At 41.6% G+C, this 26,237-nt stretch overlaps 1 protein-coding gene across 5 annotated transcripts in view; it reads left to right on the forward strand.

The window, feature by feature from the left end:
- The window catches only part of SH2D1B (SH2 domain containing 1B), a 92,483-nt gene that overhangs the window by 11,494 nt on the left and 54,752 nt on the right, over positions 1-26,237 (forward strand). For 3 of the 5 annotated variants that reach the window (XR_008549034.2, XR_008549035.2, XR_008549032.2), the window contains exons 2-3: positions 9,100-9,234; positions 9,740-9,857. The gene's annotated coding sequence lies outside the window, so the exon portion shown is untranslated. Of the gene's footprint in view, positions 1-9,099; positions 9,235-9,739; positions 9,858-23,206; positions 24,015-26,237 lie in introns of those variants that run through there. The other 2 variants (XR_010151986.1, XR_001710677.4) reach the window with 2 other exon arrangements.

Raw genomic sequence — 26,237 nt, forward strand, 5'->3', positions numbered from 1 at the left:
CAGATCACTTGAGATCAGGAGTTCAAGAACAGCCTAGGCAACATGGTGAAACCCCGTCTCTACCAAAAATACAAAAATTAGCCGGGCATGATGGCACATGCCTGTAACCCCAGCTACTCGGGAGGCTGCGGCAGGAGAATCACTTGAACCCAGGAGGCGGAGGTTGTAGTGAGCCGAGATTGCACCACTGCACTCCAGTCTGGGTGACAGAGCGACACTCTGTCTCAAAAAGAAAAGAAAAAAAAATTAAAAATAAGTAAATAAATAAATAAATAAAATGAAAGGTCACATATCTCCATCACTCTGGGATTAGTCAGTGGTATCTTATTTATTTCATTTGGCGAGGTCATATTTTCCTGGATGTTCCCGATGCTTGTGATGCTTATTAATATCTGGGCATTGAAGAGTTAGGTATTTATTCCAATCTTCACAGTCTGGGCTTGTTTGTACCTGTCTTTCTTGAGAAGACTTTCCATCTATTGAAAGGGAGTTGAGTGTTGTCATGTGAGACTGTGATCGCTGCAGCCATTATCAGCATTAGGGGTGCCCTCGAGCTCAGTAACATTGTGACTCTTGCAGACTCAGAGGAATCACCTTGGTTGGCCTCAGTAAGATCAAGGAGAATTCCCTAGATTACCAGGCAAAGTCTTTCACTCTCTTCCCTCACTTTCCGCTAATCAGAAGGAATCTCTCTCTGTGCTGAGCTGCCTGAAATTGAGGAAGGAATGATGCAGGCACTCCTGTGACCCCCACAGCTGCTACTGCTGTGTATCACACCTGAAGCCAGTACGGTACTGGGTCTTGCCCAAGGCCCATGGTAACTACTGCCTGGCTACCACTGATGTATATGCAAATTCCAAGGGCTTCTTAGTCAGCAGGTGATGAATCTTGTAAAGACTGGGTCCTTTCCTTCAGGTCAGCAGGTTCCCTTCTGGCCCAGGGTGTACCTAGTAATGTTGTCTGGGAGGTAGGGCCTGAAATGGTGGCTTCAGGAATCTGCTTGGTACTTTATTTTACTTTGGCTGAGCTGGTACCAAAGTTGCAAGACAAAGTCCTCTGTACTCTGCCCCTACCTTTGCCCAAGAAGAAGTCTCTCCCTAAGCTGTACTGCCTGAGGTTGGGAGAGGGATAATACAGGCACTACCTTGGTCACCACTCCTGGTGTCTCACTGGGTCACACACACCAAATCTACTGCCTTCAAGCTCAGTGCAGCAGCATCGCTTGCCCAGGAACTGTAGTCCCAGTGGTCTGGCTACCACTCAAGTTTGTTCTGGGCCCCAGGCCACTTTACTCAGCCAGTGGTGGAGCCAGCCAGAACTCAATTTCCTCCTGCCAGGGCTGATCTAAATGCTACCTCCATGGGTGCTGGCAGAATTCTGCCTTGTGTTGTCTTCCACTGTGACAGGGCAGCACTAAGCTCCAATGCAAAGTCCCACAATCAGCCCACCTTGGCCTCCCAAAGTGCTGAGATTACAGGCATGAGCCACCGCACCCTGCCCATACCTTCCTTTTTAGACACAAAAATGAATACTTCATATTTCCTGGCCTTTTCTTGTTTCAGTCAGTTCTTTGCAGCAGAAAAGATTTTCTTAAATCTTACCATCTTTTTTTTTTCTTCTGAGACAGAATTTCGCTCTTGTTGCCCAGGCTGGAGTGCAATGGTGTGATCTCAGCTCACCGCAACCTCCGCCTCCCAGGTTCAAGCGATTCTCCTGCCTCAGCCTCCCAAGTAGCTGGCATTACAGGCATGGGCCACCATGCCCGTCTAATTTTGTATTTTTAGTAGAGACGGGGTTTCTTCATGTTGGTCAGGCTGGTCGCAAACTCCCAACCTCAGGTGATCCACCTGCCTCGGCCTCCCCAAAGTGCTGGGATTACAGGGGTGAGCCACCACACCCAGCAAATCTTGCCATCATTTAAAATCCTAAAACTGCTACGCATATTTATATTTGAACTCTGTTGACTTATCATCCTAGATAAAAAAAATTTGTGTTCTCTAGTTTTTTTTTGTTTTTTGAGATGGAATCTCACTCTGTCACCCAGGCTGGAGTGCAGTGGCACAATCTCGGCTCACTGCAACCTCCGCCTCCCGGGTTCAAGCAATTCTCCTGCCTCAGCCTCCTAAGTAGCTGCAACTACAGGCACATGCCACCACGCCCGTCTAATTTTTTGTATTTTAGTAGAGATGGGGTTTCACCGTATTAGCCAGGATGGTCTCGATTTCCTGACCTTGTGATCCACCCACCTTGGCCTCCCAAAGTGCTGGGATTACAGGCGTGAGCCACCGCGCCCGGCCATTCTCTAGTTTTTTCTACACGAAATATCCTCAATGTCATATAACTTGTTATCAATACGTGGATTTATTGTATTGTTTGAGCTTCCCAGTTTTTCCTACTGCATGTGGTAGGCTAAGTAATGGCCCCTAAAGTTATTCCTGGAACCTGCGGTTGTTAACTCTACTTCATTTCCACATCACTGTCTCCTGTGTCAACTCTCCTTCTGCCTCCCTCTCATAAGAACACCTGACTCCCTTTAGAGCCCATCCATATAATACAAGATAATCTCCCCATTTCAAAATCCTTAACTTTATCATATCCACAATGACCCTTTTTCCGAATAAGACAACACTCATAAGGTCCAGGAATTAGGATGTGGACATATGTTTGGGAGGCATTCAACAATGGACAGTTTGGATTATCATCCTATGTAAAACCTATTGATAATCAGCTTCCATTTTAAATATGAACTTCTGTCATTGTCATTATTGTACTAGTACAGTGAAGTGATTCAGAAGGTAGTAATTTTTTATTGCTAGTCTTAGCAGAACTTTCCACAGGCCTAGGCCTAGCACTAACATTTTCACAACTCAACTTCAAAAAATGCCACATGTGACCATCAGACATATTGGTAAAACATAATTGCTAATTTAAAATGGAAGAGCATTATAAATAAATGAGAATATTATAAGAAATATGAGGCCGGGCGCGGTGGCTCATGCCTGTAATCCCAGCACTTTGGGAGGCTGAGGTGGGCGGATCACGAGGTCAGGAGATCGAGACCATCCTGGCTAACGCGGTGAAACCCCGTCTCTACTAAAAACACAAAAAATTAGCCGGGCGTACTGGCGGGCGCCTGTAGTCCCAGCTACTCGGGAGGCTGAGGCAGGAGAATGGTGTGAACCCGGGAGGCGGAGCTTGCAGTGAGCGGAGATCGCGCCACTGCACTCCAGCCTGGGCGACAGAGCGAGACTCCATCTCAAAAAAAAAAAAAAAAAGAAATATGAAAACCTCACAATACAGTTTACTTCCAACCGAAATCATCCACATTTTGCAATGTTTACAATGGCAAAGCTGCAAAGAGTAGCTGAATCATGGCACATAAATGTCCCTCCTTTAGAATAAAAAATTCCCTGTGAGTTGTTTGTTTGTTTGTTTGAGATGGAGTCTCACTCTGTCACCCAGCTGGAGAGCAATGGCGCGATCTCGGCTCACTGCAACCTCCACCTCCCAGGTTCAAGCGATTCTACTGCCTCAGCCTCTGGAGTAGTTGGGATTACAGGTGCCCACCACCACTCCCAGCTAATTTTTGTATTTTTAGTAGAGACGGGGTTTCGCCATGTTGGTCAGGCTAGTCTCGAACTCCTGACCTCAGGTGATCCTCCCGCCTCAGCCTCCCAAAGTGCTGGGATTACAGGCTTGATCCACCACACCCGGCCGAGTTTTTATTACATTGATGAAATTTGCTCCCATAAAAGCAGTTGGTGGCTTAGTAGCTTGTAAGAGAGATTGGGCGAGACAATTTGGGAGGGAGAGGTTGATGTCATCAGTCTCCGGTCCTTCCCTCTGTGCAATATAGCAATCACCAATTATCACATCAAAAACTGACAATGAGCCAACTAAATAAACATGGCCTTACCCTGTGCCAACCTATGGGGCTGACCCCATAGGTTGACCTCTTAATGTAATTGCTAACATAGTTTTGGGTTACTGTCCATCACTGTGAGCACTAGCATTGGGCAGTGTATAATGTACCAAAAATGATAGGTTTGTTTTTCAATCACAATTTTTTGCTGGACCATTGGGGTTCCATTGGGTTCCACTGAAACTTGGCTGAAATCCTAATTTAGACATTTGTGTGTAGTAAGTCAAGAACACCTGACTTTTAGTTTTCTTTTCTTTTTTGTTTTTTTCTTCTTCTTATATACATATTCTTGGTACATCAGCATCCCTCCACCTCAGCCTCGTAAGTAGCTGGAACTACAGGAATGTACCACCATGCCCGGCTAATTTTTAAAATTTTTTTTGTAGAGATGAGGTCGCACTATGTTGTCCAGGCTGACGTTGAACTCCTGGGCTCAAGTGATCCTTAACACCTTGGCCTCCCAAAATGCTGGGATAATAGGTGAGAGCCACTGCACCTGGCCAGCAGGCTTCTCTTAATACAAGAAATGTGGACAGCCACGGGCTTAGGATATTTCAGGTACATTTCTACATTGATGAGGGGGATCACTTGAAATCCATTAATATGGAGGAATAATCAAGATACCTTATTTTAAGTAAATAGAATGAAAAAAATAAGAATGTTAAGCTAATAGGACTGGTAAAACACAAACTGAATTGACTAGAACTAGAAATGTCAAACTTTAAGAATGTCCAGGACTCTGATTTTAAATATCAAATAATTCTTCCAGAACCTAGGGGATCAATCTTTGTGTGTTTTTCAATTTCTTTAATTCCAAACACTCTCTTTTTTTATTATCAAACAAGAGACCCACAACACATTTTGACATACCTGATGATTTTCCCAGGTGTGGCTTTCTCCCTTTTACCTATTTCACTGCTTCATTGACTGAATTATCTGTTCTTCACTTTCACTCTCATTGCCCCCAATAATTATCCTCAGTCAAATACTTTCTCGTTTTGTCTTCCCTCCCGTTAGCACTCCCATCCCCCTTGAAGTGCAACTATCAGTGATGTTAAGCTGGAGGGAACCATGGAGATCATCTAATCAAACTCCTTTGTTTTGCGGATGAGGAAACAGAAGCTCAGAAAGACTGGTTCAGACCAGTTAGAGGCAGAACCAAGACCACAACTTTTTTCTCCCACATGCTTCCACAGCTCCCCTGCCCACCTCACCTCTTCATTCACCAACTCTTTACATTGCAGCAACGAGGCAGAATAGTGAACCGAATAGTTTATGTAGTAAATAATCACAAAGTAATCCAGACAAAAAGCAGGGAGGCAATTAGAATTGTTAAAAATAGGGCCTCCAAAAAATATTCAGAGCTAATTTCAAATCCTGGTTTTTCTACTAACTGTGTACCCTTAAGCAAGTCACTGAACCCCCTGTTTCTCTGTCTGAAAAATGGGGATAATAGTAGTTGCCTTAGGATTTTGAAGATTAAATCTAGTGATATCTACACAATGTTGTACGGCATATAAGTCAGAAACTGCATTTGGGTTCATGTAAGAGAGAATCCAAATAACAGAGGCTTAACTATCTCACATCCATTAGGATGACCACCATAAAAAAAGAGAAAGAAAAAAAAAAGAACAAGTGTTTGTGAGAAATTGGAATCCTTGTGCACTGTTGGTGGGAATGTAAAATGGCCCACTTGCTGTGAAAACCAGAATGTGGTTCCTCAAAAAGTTAAAAATAGAATTATCATATGATTTAGCAATTTCACTTCTGGTTATATACTCCCAAAGAATGTAAAGCAGGGTCCCAAAGCAGTGTTTGTGTACCCATTGTATACCCATGTTAATAGCAGCATTATTCACAATGTTCAAAAAGGTGGAAGCAACCCAAGTGTCCATCAGTGGATGAATGGATAAAAAAAAGGTGGTGTATGCACATAACGCAATTTTATTCAGCCTTCAAAAGGAAGAAAATTCTGACATGTGCTCCAACATGAATGAACCTTGAAGACATAATACTAAGTAAAATGAGCCCATCACAAAAAGACAAAAACTGTGTGATTCCACTTACATAAGGTACCTATAGTAATCGAATTCATTGAGACAGAAAGTAGAATGGTGGCTGCCAGGGGCTGGGGAAAGGAGAGACTAGGGAGTTTTTTAAGGAGTATAGAGTTTCAATTTTGCGAGATAAGAAGAGTTCCAGAGATGGTTGGTGGTAATGGTTGCACAACAATGTGAATGTACTTAACATTATCTACTTGTGCAACTAAAAATGGCTTTAATGGTAAACTATATGTTATGCATATTTTACCAAAAATAAAAAACAATTCTGCTATAACAAATAAACAGTACATCTTATAAAAAACAAGAATAGTAACAGAGGCTTAATCAAACAGAGATTTATTTTTCTTATGGAACAAGAAGGCTGGGGGAAGGCAGTAGAAAGCCAGAATGGACTTCTCTTATGCCATTAGGGACCCAGGAGCCTTCTGCCTTTCTGCTGTGCCATTATTAGTGAGGTAGACCTGTTTCTGTCCCTCTGCATCCATTCTCTTGTTCTTCTGTTACTAATAGAATTTTACCTGGATTTCCTGGCCTCTCTCTCAGCTCGGTGAGGTCATGTGACTAAGTAGAAGCTAATGGGGTATGAATGGAAATAATGTGTACCCCTCTGGGTCTTAACATCATCAGAACCAGGTGTGTGCTTTCCTGGTCTCTACCCCCCTTCCCAAAGGCCATGAAATGGTGAAGGTGAAGAAAATGCATTCATCACAGAGATGGAAGCCACATCGTGAATGGCAGAGGCCTGAATTGCAAACTCTAGAGACAGAGAAATAAACTCTCTTATCTAAGACACTGTACTTTCAGTCTCTTTGTCACAGCCAATTAGCCTATAGCCCAATTAACATATAGACTGACCCTAACTTTTGATGGCTTGACTTAAAAATTTTGGACTTCATGATGGTATGCATCAGTAGAAATTGTATATCAAGTACTCATCAGCCATTGTGTTTTCACTTACAGTACAGTACTCAATAAATTACATAAGATATTCAAAACTTTTTTATGTAATAGGCTTTGTGTTAGATGGTTTTGTCCAACTCTAGGCTAACATTAGTGTTCTCAGTGCGTTTAAGGTAAGCTAGCTTAAGCTATGGTGTTCTGTAGGTTAGGCGTACTACATTAATTTTTTTCTGAGAGATGGCATCTCACTGTGTTTCCCAAGCTGGTGTCAAACTCCTGGGACCAAACAATTCTCCTGCTTCGGCCTCCTAAAGTGCTGGGATTACAGGCATAAGCCACTGTGCCCACCCTGATGCATTTTTGACTTACGATATTTTCGACTTATGATGGATTTATTGGGACGTAAACCAAGGAGCATCTGTATTAGCACCTGGTTTTCATTGTCTCAGTTGCTTCATGGGTACAACATAGCTAATTCATCTTCAATTTATGTTTGTATTCCATACGTGAATAAGGAAACGACAGGGAAGAAGATGCAATGTCTATGGGAGACAAGCAACTTCCCAGCAATTCCCTGCCAATTATGTATCAAGGTCTTATTTACCAGACCTGTGTAGTGTGGCCACCCCTAGCTGCAAGAGAGGCTAGGTGTGTGAAGTTCTTTTTCTTTGTGCACATCATTGTCTTAAAATCAGGATTCTATTAGTAAGGAAGGTGTTAATTAGTAAGGAAGGTGGATATTGGGTGGCAATTATTAGTGTAAGCCACAGTAAGTTAACAACAATGGTTTATTATTATTAAAATACTATTACATTATCATAATTAACAAATTCATCATTGGGATCTGGTCAAAATTAATTTTCCAGTGTTAACTTTGAAGGTATTGATATTTTCATTTGAACCACCATAGAATTTGACAAAGACTAGGAGCTTGTTATAACAAGGCAATTATGTAATTATTATAGCTCTGTTTATTCATTTGTTTATTCATATTCTTCTGTACTTACTAAGTACCAGTCATTGTATTAGCTATTAAACAAAAGGAAGAGAGCAACATGGGGACATAAGTCATAATCTTGATACAAAAACCAGGATAGTTCAAGAAAGGAAATGTATAGACCTGTCTCACTCATGAGCATAATTCCAAATATCTTAAACAAAATAACTGGCAAAATTATACTGAGCAAAAGACTTACACAGATTACTTACCTTATGATTCCACTTATAGGACATTTTCCAAAGGTCAAAACTAATTTACGGTGAGAAAAATCAGAAATGTGTTTGTTTCTGGTCGGGTTGGGGCAGAAATTGACTGGGATGAGACACAAATAAATTTTAAGGATAATGGTAGTGTTTCATATCTTGATAAAAATTTGATTTTCACAATGTACATATTTAAGTTTCACAGTTTATGTATTTGGAGTTGATACCATTCAAGAATGCTAAAGCCAAACACCTCTATTATGTTGAAGAGTAACTCTTGCGGTATAATGCAGAAAATGTCCTAGAGGATGGTGAGACTCCTCTCCTGCATTCAGTTAGCATTTACTGAATGCCTGCTCTGTACATATTGTGTGTTAGGTGCTAGGGACAAAAAAAATGTGTTAAGATAGAGTTCTTGTCTTAAATAAGTTGTTCTTAAACTAGAGGTTTTTATCAGATGCCTTGGGGAGCTAAAAAAAAAAAAAAAAGGCTGGAAGCAGACCGAGTATAAATATGCACAAATATTGTTATTAGAAACAGTTAAAAAGATAGAATCTGGATTCTAAAGTGTTAAAGAGGATGCAGCGAGTGTAGAATATATGTAAATGATTTGGCAGAATATTCTTTCTCATTTCAGATAATTTTATACTTAACAGCCGTGATTACAACATATGTCTATTCTAACACTGCTCAATAGCTACATTTCATAAGCTTGTGATAAAATTGGGTAAAAAGATACAGGATTTTTTTTCCTTGAGCTTTTCTGTAAACATAACTCCCCATTATAAGTATCTGACTCCCCATTGTAAGTATCAGAAATGTACTCTATCCTTGAATTATGCAAATCCGTGTCCCTTTTGTTCTCAAAAGAACCACCTGCATATTTAAAGCTGTCATCATTCATTCATTCACTTCATAATGAATGAATGAATTATGAACATTCATTCATAAATTCATAATTTAAAGCTGTCATAATTCGTTCATTCATTTATTCATTCATTCATTTCACAGGTGTTTTTGGTGAGTCCATAGAACAGACACCGTTCCAGGAACTTGAGATACATCAGTGAACAGAATTAAGGTCCTTGACTTCGTTCAGCTTATGTTCTACCCAGAGAATTCAGACACAAACAATACTCTTAATAGGTTAGTAAATTATATAGTAGGTACAAAAGTTATAAGTGCATTAATAAAACATTATGTTTTAATTTTAAAAAGCACAGTAAGGGAAACCAAGAGTGCCTAAAGGTGGGGTGAGGGGAGCTACAATTTTCAGAGGAGCAATCTAGGCAGGACTCATTGAGATGACAGCATTTAAACAAAGACTTGAAGGAGGTGAGAGAATTAGCTATGTGAATCTGCAGAAGGAGCCATCCTGCAGCAAGAACAGCCAGTGTGAAGGCTTTGTTTCTGAGGCACGCCAAGTGTGCTTAAGAGGGACTGGGCAGCCAGGGTGGCTGAGGCTGAGTGAGCAAGAGGCAGGGTAGGAGATGAGGCCAGAGAGGAGCGGGGCAGTGGAACAGATCATCAGGGCTTCGTAGCCTAGTAGAGCGTTTGACTTTTACTGTAAGTGAAAGGGGAAATGATTTGCAGGGTTTTGAGCAAAGGAAAAACAAGGTCTGATTAAACTTTTTTTTTTTTTTTTTTTTAGAAAGGGTCTCTGCCACCCAGGCTGAAGTGCAGTGGTGTGATCTCAGCTTACTGCAGCATCCATCTCCAGAGCTCAAGCGATCCTGCCACCTCAGCCTCCCAAGTAGCTGGGACTAAAGGTGTGCACAACCATGCCCAGATGATTTCTGTATCTTCTGTATAGACGAGGTTTCATCATATTGCTCAGGCTGGTCTTGAACTCCTGGGCTCAAGTGATCCTCCCACTTTGGCCTCCCAAAGTGCTGGGATTACAGGTGTGAACCACTGCACCCTGCCTGACTAAACTGTTAAAAGATCTCTTTGATGGTTATGTTGAGAATAGATGGAAAAAGAGCAAAACTATAAGCAGAGAGACAATAGGAGGCTATTCCAGTAATCCAGATATCGGAGGGACCTAAATCTGTCTTGCAGCCTGTTCTCTTGCCTATCAGAGACACAAAGAGACAGAGGCATATCACTGAGGGATGTGGTGAAAGAAGTAACAAGCACAAATCTGGGAGGCGGTCTCCCAGCTTTTTAGTGTTACCACATATAAGTGTTTTTGTTCACCTGGTGAGTTAGCTTACTAGAGAGGTAACAGCTCCTAGGTGTAAGACCCAATACAGGTCTTATCTTACACCTAAGCCTGATAATGACAAGATCTGGGCACCAACAAAGTAGCACTGGGGAGACTGGCCAGGGCTGGTGACACTAAGCAAGGGGAACCTAAAGGAGGAGGGGAAACAATGATGCTGAGGGCATGCTTCATTCATTCAAGAGATATTTATGAGTATTTGGAATGTGCTAGAAACTCTACTAGGCAGTAGAAAAAGACAGAAGATATAGTACCTGTCCTTAAAAAGCTTGCAATCTAGTTGAGGAGACCAAAACAAAAACAAAAACAAATAATTGTGCATCAGTGAGATAACTACAATATTTGAAGTGTGGGCCAGGCACTGTGGCTCACACCTATAATCCCAACACTGGGAGGCTGAGGCAGCCAGATAGCTTGGGTCCAGGAGTTTGAGACCAGCCCAGGTAACATAGCAAGAATTCATCTTTACAAAACTAAAAAATTAGCTGGGCATGGTGGTGTGTGCCTATAATCCCAGTTACTTAGGAGGCTGAGGTGGGAGGATTGCTTGAGCCAGGAGGTCAAGGCTCCAGTGAGCCATGACAGTGCCCTGCACTCCAGCCCAGAAGACAGAGCAAGAAGACCCTGTCTCAAAAAAAAAAAAAAAAGAAAGAAAGAAAGAAAGAAAAGATATTTGAAGTGTGAACTAGGTAACCAATGGCACAAAGGACTCATTGGTTAAATTTGTCCAAGAGATCGAGGAAGGCTTCATATAGGAAAGGACACTTGAGTTTGATGTTGAAAGATGTGTTTATCAGTTAGTCAAAGGGGGCTGGCATTCCGGGAAGTAGAAAGTATGCAAAGATGCAAATGTAGATCTAGATATATGAAAAGTATGGTCATCTGGAAAAGCATGTTCTTTTTCAGGAAGTACAGGTAGTTCAATATGGCTCAATTTTAAGTGTGCAAAGGAGAATGGCAGGGAATGAGTCCTGAGAGGTAAGCAGAGGACAAAACTCAAAGGGCTTTGTCAGTTGGGCAAAAGAGTTTGGACCTTATCCATGTAGTGACCCCATGATTTTCTACTCAACATCAATTTTACCCACTTCTGTTGTGTAACATCCAAGTGGTATGGAAGATTGAACCCCCAGCTCTGGGAGCATATTCTGAATACTCTAAGCTACTTTAATAATCCCATGCTCCTTGTCAGTGATTGGCTCAGGATCTCAGACCTGAACCCATCCCTGGATCGCATTCCCTTAACCAGAGAGATAGGGTCAGAAATTGTACATATGGTGAAATATGAGCTAATACAATTTAAGTTTTCTGACAGTTTCCAGATAAAATTTTTTCACTCCCAAGACTGAAACACAAGAAGGGGCAGTTTTTCCTCTCTCACTGGACATCATACTATAAGTGTGAGTGCCAAAACTACTGTGGATACCTTTCAACTAGCCTGAAGAACGAAACTGATAGTGGAGAGACAGACATGAGAGAATTGCAGGGAAATGGTGCTGGAGGCTAGATTCAGCAAACACTACCTTCTCTCTGAACTTCCCATGACATGAGCCAAGAAGTTTTCTGGTTGAGTTTCCTTACTGAATAGGTTTGAGATAAGGTTTCTATTATGTGAAACATGAACAACCCTAACTCATACATCCCAGTAAGGAAATAGATATCAGTTTTTATTTCACAAAGATCATTCTGGTGAATTGGGAGGGGATAAAACTAGAGATAGGGCTTAGCCAAAAGGTGATTGAATTATTCAAAAAAGATGAGGAAACCATGCATTTAAACTATACCATATGGGTCGGGTGTGGTGACTCACACTTGTAATCCCAACACTTTGGGAGGCTGAGGTGGGTGAATCATTTGAGGTCAGGAGTTCGAGACCAGCCTGGCTAACATGGTAAAACCTCACCTCTACTAAAAACACAAAAATTAACTGGGTGTGGTGGTGCACGCCAATAATCCCAGCTACTCAGAAGGCTGAGGCAGGAGAATCGCTTGAACCCAGGAGGCGGAGTTTCCAGTGAGCCAAGATTGTGCCACTGCACTCCAGCCTGGGCAACAGAGTGAGACTCCATCTCAAAAATAAATAAATAAATAAATAAAATTAAACAAACTATACCATAGGGATGGGTGAGAAGGAATGGATATAAGACTATTTAGGTAATGAAAAGAACATGACTTAGTCATTGGCTATAGGGATGAATGAGAAGAAATTTTAATAATCTCCAGTTTTCTATTTTGGAAGACTACTTGTATAGTGGTAACATTCAGAGAGAGAATAAGATCAGGGAAAATAATAATGGCTTGCTTCTTCATCTGAATAATGGGAGTAACCATGCCTACCCCCTACAGTTGTTAGGGGTATTCAGTGATATATAGTACCTGGAACATAAGAGACACTCCATAAATGATAATTATATTACCCTATTATCTAAAATCCTTCTCTGACCTACTCAGTCTCCTCCCATCTTTTAATATTAATCTCAAATGCCTCTCTTGCAAAGTATTTTCTACTCTCCCAAACTAGATGTAGTATTTTGTGCCTGTGATCCCTTCCTGATACCAACCGTACAGCCCCATCCCTTTTATGAGGCAGCTCAGTCTGTACCCTCTTCTTTATTATGAGGTGTTTTTTTTGACGATTTTTTTTTTTTTTTTTGAGACAGAGTCTCACTGTGTCACCCAGGCTGGAGTGCAGTGGTGCAATCATGGCTCACTGCAACCTTTGCCTCCCAGGTTCAAGCAATTCTCCCGCCTCACCCTCCTGAGTAGCTGGGATTACAGATGTACGCCACCACACCTGGCTAATTTTTATATTTTTAGTAGAGACAGGTTTCACCATGTTGGCCAGGCTGGTCTTGAGCTCCTGACCTCAAGCGATCCACCCACCTTGGCCTCCCAAAGTGCTCGGATTTCAGGAATGAACCACTGTGCCCTTTCAACTGTAGCCTTTTTATCTTGATATCTGCTTCACTCAAGAAAACAGTGCTCTACACACATGATACACATGTGCCAGTTTCTTGGCATGTTCCTAATTTCTTCTACTTGTTGAGTTACCTTGTCATTAAAGATTTGGATAAAATGGGCTTAAAATCCCATCGTTTTGTTATTCCTGGAAATTCTTGCAAACCTATATTGTATAGTAGCTGAGGAAATTAGACTCTAGAAACAGTTCATCTGGATCCAAATCCTGGTTCTACCATTTATTAATTGTGCATCTTGGGAAAATTATTTACTCTGCTGGTGCCTCAGTGTCCCTATCTTTATTTTATTTCTATTTTATTTATTTATTTATTTTTATTTTTTTGAGACGGAGTCTCGCTCTGTTGCCCAGGCTGGAGTGCAGTGGTGCAATCTCGGCTCACTGTAAGCTCCACCTCCTGGGTTCACGCCATATTCTCCTGCCTCAGCCTCCCGAGTACCTAGGACTACAGGCGTCCGCCACCACACCCAGCCAATTTTTTTGTATTTTTAGTAGAGACGGGGTTTCACCGTGTTAGCCAGGATGGTCTCGATCTCCCGACCTCATGATCTGCCCACCTTGGCCTCCCAAAGTGCTGAGACTACAGGCGTGGGCCACTGAGCCCGGCCAACTGTCCCTATCTTTTTCTTTTCTTTTTTTTTTTTTGGTTTTGTTTTTTTTTGAGACGGACTCTCGCTCTGTCGCCCGCGCTGGAGTGCAGTGGCGCAATCTTGGCTCACTGCAAGCTCCGCCTCCCGGATTCACCCCATTCTCCTGCCTCAGCCTCCCAAGTAGCTGGGACTACAGGCGCCCGCCACTAGGCCCAGCTAATTTTTTGTATTTTTAGTAGAGACGGGGTTTCACCATGTTAGCCAGGATGGTCTCGATCTCCTGACCTCGTGATCCGCCCGCCTCGGCCTCCCAAAGTGCTGGGATTACAGGCGTGAGCCACCGCGCCCGGCCCTGTCCCTATCTTTAAAACAGGGAAGATGTGCCCAGCACGGTGGCTTGAATCCGGAAGGCGGAGGTTGCAGTGAGCTGAGATTGCGCCACTGCACTACAGCCTGGGTGACAGAGCAAGACTCCATCTCAAAAAAACAAAAACAAACAAACAAACAAACAAAAAACCAAGCACAGGGATGATGGTAATAAGAACTCCTACATTGTAGCATTGTGTACATTCAGTGAGTTAATATGTGCAAGCCACTTATAACAGTTCCTTACACGTTGTAATTGCTGTCAAAGCATTAGCTATTTCATAATATTTCTTCTGTTTGAACCTTTACTCCAAATTCCTGCTTATGTCGATATTTTGGCCTCAGCCACAGAGGGTCAAGTTAATTCATTAAACACCTTCTGTGGCACATTATCTTCATTGATCCACCAAAAGCCTCTTTTTCATTTTATTCATCCGTCTTTCCCACTCCCATTCTCCTCTCTTCCTCCACATACACCTTACATATCTGTTTATTTGTAAGTATTTGTATAAATTGTGGGGGTTTTTTGAAACAGGGTCTTGCTCTGTTGCCCTGGAGTGCAATGGCACAATCACGGCTCACTACAGCCTCAACCTCCTGGGCTCAGGTGATCCTTCCACCTCAGCCTCTCTAGTAGCTGGGACTACAGGTGTGTGTTACCATGCTCAGCTAATTTTTAAAAAAAATTTTTTTTAGAGACGGGGACGGGGTTTTGCCATGTTGCCCCGGCTGTTCTCCAACTTCTGGGCTCAAACAATCCACCTACCTCCATCTCCCAAAGTGTTGAGATTACAGACGTGTATTCTTGTAAAATTTTTATGGCTACTTTATGCAGTCTTATAGGTGATGGCATGCCTTAGTGTGTGTCTTTGTGTGTGTGTGTGTGTGTGTGTGTGTGTGTGTGTGTATCTGGCTTGAGTTTCATTGGGCTTCTTGGACCTGTAGATTTATAGTTTTCATCAAATTAGGAAAATTTTGTTCATTATTTCTTCAAATATTGTTTTATGTCTTTGCACTCTCTTCACCTTAGGGGACTCCAAATACACATATTAGACTCCTTGAGATTTCTCTGTGGGTCACTGATGCTCTTTCCATTCCTTTGCAGCTTTATTGGGGTACAACTGACATGTTGTAGACTACCCCTGTGGAAAGTGTACAATGATTAAGTTTTCACAGGTTTTCACCTGTGAAACCATCATTAGGAACGAGAATCTAAACATACCCATCACTCCTAAGCTTCCCTATGCCGTAGTGGAATCTTTCCTCCTTCCCACTCTCAACCCCCTCATTCCCAGACAACCACTAATCTGCTTTCTATCATGATAGATTAGTTTGCATTTTCAAAACATTATATAAATTAAATCATTAAGGCAGGGCTTGGTGGCTCACACCTGTAATCCCAGCACTTTGGGAGGCCAAGGCAGGCAGATCATGAGATCAGGAGATCGAGACCATCCTGGCTAACACGGTGAAACCCCATCTCACTAACAATACAAAAAAAAAATTAGCCGGGTGTTGTGGCAGGCGCCTGTAGTCCCAGCTACTCAGGAGGCCGAGGCAGGAGAATGGCATGAACCCAGGAGGCAGAGCTTGCAGTGAGCCGAGTGAGCCACCGCACTCCAGCCTGGGCGACAGAGCGAGACTCCGTCTCAAAAAATAAAAATAAAAATAAAAATAAAAATAAATAAATAAATAAAATAATTAAATTCATGTTCATTTTTTGTCTGGTTTATTTCACTCAGAATAGTTTTGAGGTACATCTATGTTTTTGCATATGTCCGTAGTTTCTTCCTTTTAGTTTATGAGCAGTATTCTATCAGATGAATGTGCCACAGTTTAATCATTCATCTGTTGATGGGCATTTAGGTGGTTTCCAGTTTGAGGCTATTACAAATAAAAAGTGCTATGAATATTTCCATATAACTCTTTGTATAGGCATATGTTTTCAGTTCTCTTGTGTAAATACCTACAAGTGGAATGGCTAAATCATGTTATATGTGTTACTTTTTAAGAAATATCTAAAATGTTTTTCCAAGCAGTTGTACCATTTTGTATTTCTACCAGCAGTATATGAGTGCTCCAGTTCCTCCACACCATCACCAAATAGTTGGTCTGCTCACCGTAATTTTAGACATTATCATATGTATGGAGTGGTGTCTCATCTGGTTTTCATGTGCATTTCATGTGCTTATTTGCCAGCACGTGAAAAGTCGTTCAACACTTTAGTCATTAGGCAAATGCGCATGAAAACCACTTCTCTGACATCCCTATTCAAATATTTTGCCCACTTTTTAATTGCTTGTCTTTTTAAAATTGAGTTTTGCGTGTTTTTTGTTTTTTGTTTTTGGTGTTTATTTCTTTATTTTTATTTTTTGTAGAGAGTGTGGTCCCAAACTCCTGGCTGCAAGCAACCCTCCTGCCTCAGCCTCCCAAAGTGCTGGGATTACAGGTGTGAGCACCACACCCAGCCATTTTATTTTATGCTTTGCCTCACTGTAATTAAAAGATCCTAAATATGGTGTAGCTTAGAGAAGAGAGACATAGCAAACATCCATTGAGTTCTTCTTTTTTTTTTTTGAGAGTCTCGCTCTGTCACCCAGGCTGGAGTGCAGTGGCACGATCTCGGCTCACTGCAAGCTCCGCCTCCCAGGTTCACACCTGGGACTACAGGCACCCGCCACCATGCCCGGCTATTTTTTTTTTTTTTTTTTTTTTTTTTTTTGGTATTTATTGATCATTCTTGGGTGTTTCTCGGAGAGGGGCATGTGGCAGGGTCATAGGATAATAGTGGAGAGAAGGTCAGCAGATAAACACGTGAACAAAGATCTCTGGTTTTCCTAGGCAGAGGTCCCTGCAGCCTTCCTTCCGCAGTCTTTGTGTCCCTGGGTACTTGAGATTAGGGAGTGGTGATGACTCTTAACGAGCGTGCTGCCTTCAAGCATCTGTTTAACAAAGCACATCTTGCACCGCCCTTAATCCATTTAACCCTGAGTTGACACAACACATGTTTCAGAGAGCACGGGGTTGGGGGTAAGGTTATAGATTAACAGCATCTTTGGGTGTTCTTTATATAATCTGGATACAAGTACTTTATGAGATAGGATTTGTAAATATTTCCTCCTAGTCTGTGGTTTGTCTTTTCATTCTCTTTCAAAAAGCAGAAGCTTGGCCGGGCGCGGTGGCTCACGTCTGTAATCCCAGCACTTTGGGAGGCCGAGGCGGGCGGATAACAAGGTCAGGAGATCACAACCATCCTGGTTAACACAGTGAAACCCCGTCTGTACTAAAAATACAAAAAATTAGCCAGGCGTGGTGGCGGGCGCCTTGTAGTCCCAGCTATTCGGGAGGCTGAGGCAGGAGAATGGCGTGAACCTGGGAGGCGGAGCTTGCAGTGAGCCGAGATCACGTCACTGCACTCCAGCCTGGGCGACAGAGCAAGACTCCGTCTCAAAAAAAAAAAGCAGAAGCTCAAATTTTTCTTTTATGGATTGTGCTTTTGTTATTATCCACAAAATTCTTGCCTAACCCAAGATCACAAATAATTTTTCCTGTTTCTCTCTAGAAGTCTTATACTTTCTGATTTTACTTTTATGCTTATAATTCATTTTGAGTTAATTTTACAATATTGTATAGGAAATTGATCAAAGTTTTTTGACATATTTATATCCAATTGATCAAGCATCATTTGTTGAGAAGACTATGAAAATTTACATAGAAAATTACAATGAAAATTTAATGGCAAGCAATTTGCCTAATAATACACTTGCCTAAAAGTCATGTTTTCTGGCACAAGCATACATATGTAACAGACCTGCACGTTGTGCACATGTACCCTAGAACTTAAAGTATAATTTAAAAAAAAAAAATCACGTTTTCAAATTTGCAGTGATTCATATATGGCAAAACATCCTCAGGCTATAGGGGAAACAAAATTAGGAGCCCTATATTTCCTAATTCAGTTTTGTAACAAAAGCCAGAGTCAAAAAATGTAATTTAACAACTTAATAAGGAACCTAGAAAAATTAGGAAAAGTCCTGTTATTGTATTTTGAGATTGACAAAGCACTGAGCTGGTCATTACATCTTGTTATATAAGGATGAACATGGGGACGTAATTACAAGATCATCCCCTTGGAGGCAGTAAGAATGTAAACATTAAGCAAATGAGGGTTAAATCCTTTATTATCACATTTATACGTACCATTATTTTGTTATGAAGGAAATGCGTTTTGGCAAATTTTGGTTACCAGAAGTTTCCTTGAGATATCTTTATGTGACGGTATTATGTCTCCTTAATCTCAAGACTATTCACGCACAATATTTGTTATAAGAAATTATATTTGTTAGATTATTTTTACACGATATATTCCACCATTGTGATAACTACTCTCTGTGATTTCATGTACTTTATTATTTATTATTTTTATTTTTTTGAGATAGGGTCTTACTCTGTCACCCAGGCTGGAGTGCACTGGTACGATCACAGCTTACTGCAGCCTTGACCTCTTGGGCTTAAGTGAGCCTCCCAAGTATCTGGGACTACAGGTGCATACCACCACACCCAGCTAATTTTTGTATTTTTTTGTAGAGACAAGGTTTCACCATGTTGCCCAGGCTGGTCTCAAACTCTTGAGGTCAAGTGATGCACTTGCCTCAGCCTCCCAAAGTGCTGGGATTATAGGCGTGAGCCACTCCACCCAGAATATTATTTATCTTCAATTGTACATGTAGCCCACCTTCACCAGCTAGTAAGAAAGTATTAAGGTACTTCATCTTGCTTCCTACCTACAGATCTCTTTGCAATAAACTAAAAAAAAATTTTTAATATTGACTATATTGACCTGATATTTCTTTTCTTTTTTTTTTTTTTGAGATGGAATCTCACTCTATTGCCCAGGCTGGAGTGCAGTGGCACGATATCAGCTCACTGCAACCTCTGTCTTCCAGGTTCAAGCGATTCTTGTGCCTCAGCCTCCCGAGTAGCTGGGATCACAGGTGTGTACCACCATGCCCAGCTAATTTTTGTATTTTTAGTAGTGATGGGGTTTCGCCATGTTGGCCAGGCTGGTCTTGAACCCCCAACCTCAGGTGATCTGCCTGCCTCGGCCTCCCAAAATGCTGGGATTACAGGTGTGAGCTGCCACACCTGGCCTTCACTTGATATTTATGATGAAAATTTTAATTTTGATGAATTTCCTAATGCTAGGATGGGATTAGCAGATTCTGAATATTTTCGCACCTATTGGGGCTACTTATTGCCTTTTCAAAGCAGTTAAATGCTATTTTATGAAATAGTCTCAACTATCTAGTTCTTTTTTTTATTATTATACTTTAAGTTTTAGGGTACATATGCACAATGTGCAGGTTCGTTACATATGTATACATGTGCCATGTTGGTGTGCTGCACCCATTAACTCTTCATTTACATTAGGTACATCTCCTAATGCTATCCCTCCTCCTTCCTCCCACCCCACAACAGGCCCCAGTGTGTGATGCTCCCCTTCCTGTGTCCATGTGTTCTCATTGTTCAATTCCCACCTATGAGTGAGAACATGTGGTGCTTGGTTTTTTGTCCTTGTGATAGTTTGCTGAGAATGATGGTTTCCAGCTTCATCCATGTCCCTACAAAGGACATGAACTCATCCTTTTTTATGGCTGCATAGTATTCCATGGTGCATATGCGCTACATTTTCTTAATCCAGTCTATCATTGTTGGACATTTGGGTTGGTTCCAAGTCTTTGCTATTGTGAATAGTGCCACAATAAACATACGCGTGCATGTGTCTTTATAGCAGCATGATTTATAATCCTTTGGGTATATACCCAGTAATGGGATGGCTGGGTCAAATGGTATTTCTAGTTCTAGATCCCTGAGGAATCGCCACACTGACTTCCGCAATGGTTGAACTAGTTTATAGTCCCACCAACAGTGTTAAAGTGTTCCTAGTTCTCCACATCCTCTCCAGCACCTGTTGTTCCCTGACTTTTTAATGATTGCCATTCTAACTGGTGTGAGATGGTGTCTCATTGTGGTTTTGATTTGTATTTCTCTGATGGTCAGTGATGATGAGCATTTTTTCATATCTTTTGCCTGCATAAATTTCTTCTTTTGAGAAGTGTCTGTTAATATCCTTCGTCCACTTCTTGATGGGGTTGTTTGTTTTTTTCTTGTAAATTTGTTTGAGTTCTTTGTAGATTCTGGATATTAGCCCTTTGTTAGAGGAGTAGATTGCAAAAATTTTCTCCCATTCTGTAGGTTGCCTGTTCACTCTGATGGTAGTTTCTTTTGCTGTGCAGAAGCTCTTTAGTTTAATTAAATCCCATTTGTCAATTTTGGCTTTTGTTGCCGTTGCTTTTGGTGCTTCAGACATGAAGTCCTTGCCCATGCCTATGTCCTGAACGGTATTGCCTAGATTTTCTTCTAGGGTTTTTATGGTTTTAGGTCTAACATTTAAGTCTTTAATCCATCTTGAATTAATTTTTGCATAAAGTGTAAGGAAGAGATCCAGTTTCACCTTTCTACATATGGCCAGCCAGTTTTCCCAGCACCATTTATTAAATAGGGAATCCTTTCCCCATTTCTTGTTTTTGTCAGGTTTGTCAAAGATCAGATAGTTGTAGATATGTGGCATTATTTATTTCTGAGGGCTCTGTTCTGTTCCATTGGTCTATATCTCTGTTTTTGTACAAGTACCATGCTGTTTTGGTTACTGTAGCCTTGTAGTATAGTTTGAAGTCAGGTAGCATGATGCCTCCAGCTTTGTTCTTTTGGCTTAGGATTGACTTGGCAATGCGGGCTCTTTTTTGGTTCCATATGAACTTTAAAGTAGTTTTTTCCAATTCTGTGAAGAAAGTCATTGGTAGCTTGATGGGGATGGCATTGAATCTATAAATTACCTTGGGCAGTATGGCCATTTCCACGATATTGATTCTTCCTATCCATGAGCATGGAATGTTCTTCCATTTGTTTGTATCCTCTTTTATTTCCTTGAGCAGTGGTTTGTAGTTCTCCTTGAAGAGGTCCTTCACATCCCTTGTAAGTTGGATTCCTAGGTATTTTATTCTCTTTGAAGCAATTGTGAATGGGAGTTCACTCATGATTTGGCTCTCTGTCTGCTATTGGTGTATAAGAATGCTTGTGATTTTTGCACATTGATTTTGTATCCTGAGACTTTGCTGAAGTCGCTTATCAGCTTAAGGAGATTTTGGGCTGAGACGATGGGGTTTTCTAGATATACAATCATGTCATCTGCAACAGGGACAATTTGACTTCCTCCTTTCCTAATTGAATACCCTTTATTTCCTTCTGCTGCCTGATTGCCCTGGCCAGAACTTCTAACACTATGTTGAAGAGGAGTGGTGAGAGAGGGCATCCCTGTCTTGTGCCAGTTTTCAAAGGGAATGCTTCTAGTTTTTGCCCATTCAGTATGATATTGCTGTGGGTTTGCCATAGATAGCTCTTTTCATTTTGAGATATGTCCCATCAATACCTAATTTATTGAGAGTTTTTAGCATGAGTCATTGAATTTTGTCAAAGGCCTTTTCTGCATCTATTGAGATAATCATGTGGTTTTTGTCTTTGGTTCTGTTTATATGCTGGATTACATTTATTGATTTGCGTATGCTGAATCAGCCTTGCATCCCAGGGATGAAGCCCACTTGATCATGGTGGATAAGCTTTTTGATGTGCTGCTGGATTCGGTTTGCCAGTATTTTATTGAGGATTTTTGCATCGATGTTCATCAGGGATATTGGTCTAAAATTCTCTTTTTTTGTTGTGTCTCTGCCAGGCTTTGGTATCAGGATGATGCTGGCCTCGTAAAATGAGATAGGGAGAATTCCCTCTTTTTCTATTGATAATACTTTCAGAAGGAATGGTACCAGCTCCTCCTTGTACCTCTGGTAGAATTCGGCTGTGAATGCTTCTGGTCCTGGGCATTTTTTGGTTGGTAGGCTATTAATTATTGCCTCAATTTCAGAGCCTGTTATTGGTCTATTCAGAGATTCAACTTCTTCCTGGTTTAGTCTTGGGAGGGTGTATGTGTCGAGGAATTTATCCATTTCTTCTAGATTTTCGAGTTTATTTGCATAGAGGTGTTTATAGTATTCTCTGATGGTAGTTTGTATTTCTGTGGGATTGGTGGTGATATCCCCTTTATCATTTTTTATTGTATCTATTTGATTCTTCTCTCTTTTCTTCTTTATTAGTCTTGCTAGCAGACTATCAATTCTGTTGATCATTTCGAAAAACCAGCTCCTGGATTCATTGATTTTTTGAAGGGTTTTTTGTGTCTCTATCTCCTTCAGTTCTGCTCTGATCTTAGTTATTTCTTGCCTTCTGCTACCTTTTGAATGTGTTTGCTCTTGCTTCTCTAGTTCTTTTAATTGTGATGTTAGGGTGTCAATTTTAGATCTTTCCTGCTTTCTCTTGTGGGCATTTAGTGCTATAAATTTCCCTCTACACACTGCTTGGAATGTGTCCCAGAGATTCTGGTATGTTGTGGCTTTGTTCTCTTTGGTTTCAAAGAACATCTTTATTTCTGCCTTCATTTCGTTATGTACCCAGTAGTCATTCAGGAACAGGTTGTTCAGTTCCCATGTAGTTGAGTGGTTTTGAGTGAGTTTCTTAATCCTGAGTTCTAGTTTGATTGCACTGTGGTCTCAGAGACAGTTTGTTATAATTTCTGTTCTTTTACATTTGCTGAGGAGTGCTTTACTACCAACTATGTGGTCAATTTTGGAATAAGTGCTGTGTGGTGCTGAGAAGAATGTATATTCTGCTGATATATATTCTGTTGATATACATTCTGTATGGATGGAGAATGGGTGGAGAGTTCTGTAGATGTCTATTAGGTCCGCTTGGTGCAGAGCTGAGTTCAATTCCCAGATATCCTTGTTAACTTTCTGTCTTGTTGATCTGTCTAATGTTGACAGTGGAGTGTTAAAGTCTCCCATTATTGCCCAGCCACCCATCGTCTGGGATGTAAGGAGCGCCTCTGCTCGGCTGCCCCGTCTGGGAGGTGAGGCGCGCCTCTGCCCGGCTGCCCCGTCTGGGAGGTGAGGAGCGCCTCTGCCTGGCTGCCCATCTTCTGGGATGTGAGGAGCGCCTCTGCCTGGCTGCCCCATCTGGGAAGTGAGGGGCGCCTCTGCCCGGCCGCCCTGTCTGGGAAGTGAGGAGCACCTCTGCCTGGCCACTGTGCAATCTTCCAAGTGTGAAGTGACAGCCTTTCTGCAGGTGTACCCAACAGCTCCGAAGAGACAGCGACCATCGAGAACGGGCCATGATGACGATGGTGGTTTTGTCGAAAAGAAAGGGGGGAAATGTGGGGAAAAGAAAGAGAGATCAGATTGTTACTGTGTCTGTGTAGAAAGAAGTAGACATAGGATACTCCATGTTGTTCTGTACTAAGAAATATTCTTCTGCCTTGGGATGCTGTTAATCTATAACCTTACCCCCAACCCTGTGCTCTCTGAAACATGTGCTGTGTCAACTCAGGGTTAAATGGATTAAGGGCGGTGCAAGATGTGCTTTGTTAAACAGATGCTTGAAGGCAGCATGCTGGTTAAGAGTCATCACCACTCCCTAATCTCAGGTACCCAGAGACACAAAGACTGCAGAAGGCCGCAGGGACCTCTGCCTAGGAAAACCAGAGACCTTTATTCACGTGTTTATCTGCTGACCTTCTCTCCACCATTATCCTGTGACCCTGCCATATCCCCCTCTCCGAGAAACACCCAAGAATGATCAATAAATACTAAAAAAAAAAAAAAAAGATATTCACAGAAATCTATAATAAGCATGTCATGAGGCAGATAGATGTCCCCATAAAGATTACACATCCTATGACTCAGTGTCAATAAAAATAAATAAATAAATAAAAAATAAAGTCTCCCATTATTATTGTGTGGGAGTCTAAGTCTCTTTGTAGGTCTCTAAGGACTTGCTTTATGAATCTGGGTGCTCCTGTATTGGGTGCATATATATTTAGGATAGTTAGCTCTTCTTGTTGAATTGATCCCTTTACCATTATGTAATGACCTTCTTTGACTCTTTTGATCTTTGTTGGTTTAAAGTCTGTTTTATCAGAGACTAGGATTGCAACCCCTGCCTTTTTTTGTTTTCCATTTGCTTGGTAGATCTTCCTCCATCCCTTTATTTTGAGCCTATGTGTGTCTCTTCACCTGAGATGGGTTTCCTGAATACAGCACACTGATGGGTCTTGACTCTATCCAATTTGCCAGTCTGTGTCTTTTAATTGGAGTAGTTAGCCCATTTACATTTAAGGTTAATATTGTTATGTGTGAATTTGATCCTGTCATTATGATGTTAGCTGGTTATTTTGTTCGTTAGTTGATGCAGTTTCTTCCTAGCATCGCTGGTCTTTACATTTTGGCATGTTTTTGCAGTGGCTGGTACCAGTTATTCCTTTCCATGTTTAGTGCTTCCTTCAGGAGCTCTTGTAGGGCAGGCCTGGTGGTGACAAAATCTCTCAGCATTTGCTTGTCTGTGAAGTATTTTATTTCTCCTTCACTTATGAAGCTTAGTTTGGCTGGACATGAAATTCTGCATTGAAAATTCCTTTCTTTAAGAATGTTGAATATTGGCCCCCACTCTCTTCTGGCTTGTAGAGTTTCTGCCGAGAGATCCGCTGTTAGTCTGATGGGCTTCCCTTTGTGGGTAACCTGACCTTTCTCCATAGTTGTCCTTAACATTCTTTCCTTCATTTCGACTTTGGTGAATCTGACAATTATGTGTCTTGGAGTTGCTCTTCTCGAGGAGTACCTTTGTGGCATTCTTTGTATTTCCTGAATTTGAATGTTGGACTGCCTTGCTAGATTGGGGAAGTTCTCCTGGATAATATCCTGCAGAGTGTTTTCCAACTTGGTTCCATTCTCCCCGTCACTTTCAGGTACACCAATCAGACGTAGATTTGGTCTTTTCACATAGTCCCATATTTCTTGGAGGCTTTGTTCATTTCTTTTTATTCTTTTTTCTCTAAACTTCTCTTCTTGCTTCATTTCATTCATTTGATCTTCCATCACTGATAAACTTTCTTCCAGGTGATTGAATCAGCTACTGAAGCTTGTGCATTTGTCACGTAGTTCTCGTGCCGTGGTTTTCAGCTTCTTCAGGTCTTTTAAGGACTTCTCTGCATTTGTTATTCTAGTTAGCCATTCGTCTAATCTTTTTTCAAGGTTTTTAACTTCTTTGCCATGGGTTTGAACTTCCTCCTTTAGCTCAGAGTAGTTTGATCATCTGAAGCCTTCTTCTCTCAACTCATCAAAGTCATTCTCCATCCAGCTTTGTTCCGTTGCTGGTGAGGAGCTGCATTCCTTTGGAGGAGGAGAGGCGCTCTGATTTTTAGAATTTCCAGTTTTTCTGCTCTGTTTTTTTTCCCCATCTTTGTGGTTTTATCTACCTTTGGTCTTTGATGATGGTGACGTACAGATGGGGTTTTGGTGTGGATGTCCTTTCTGTTTGTTAGTTTTCCTTCTAACAGTCAGGACCCTCAGCTGCATGCAGGTCTGTTGGAGTTTTCTGGAGGTCCACTCCAGACCCTGTTTGCCTGGGTGTCAGCAGTGGAGGCTGCAGAACAGTGAATATTGGTTAACAGCAAATGTTGCTGCCTGATCGTTCCTCTGGAAATTTTGTCTCAGAGGAGTACCTGGCGTGTGAGGTGTCCATCTGCCCCTACTGGGGGGTGCCTCCCAGTTAGACTACTCGGGGGTCGGGGACCCACTTGAGGAGGCTGTCTGTCTGTTCTCAGATCTCAAGCTGCGTGCTGGGAGAACCACTACTCTCTTCAAAGGTGTCAGACAGGGACATTTAAGTCTGCAGAAGTTTCTGCTGCCTTTTGTTCAGCTATGCCCTGCCCCAAGAGGTGGAGTCTACAGAGGCAGGCAGGCCTCCTTGCGCTGCGGTGGGCTCCACACAGTTCAAGCTTCCCTGCCACTTTGTTTACCTACTCAAGCCTCAGCAATGGTGGTTTCCCCTT

The sequence above is a fragment of the Pan troglodytes genome, chromosome 1 (genome assembly GCF_028858775.2).
Source record: "Pan troglodytes isolate AG18354 chromosome 1, NHGRI_mPanTro3-v2.0_pri, whole genome shotgun sequence".
Classification (NCBI taxonomy): domain Eukaryota; kingdom Metazoa; phylum Chordata; class Mammalia; order Primates; family Hominidae; genus Pan; species Pan troglodytes.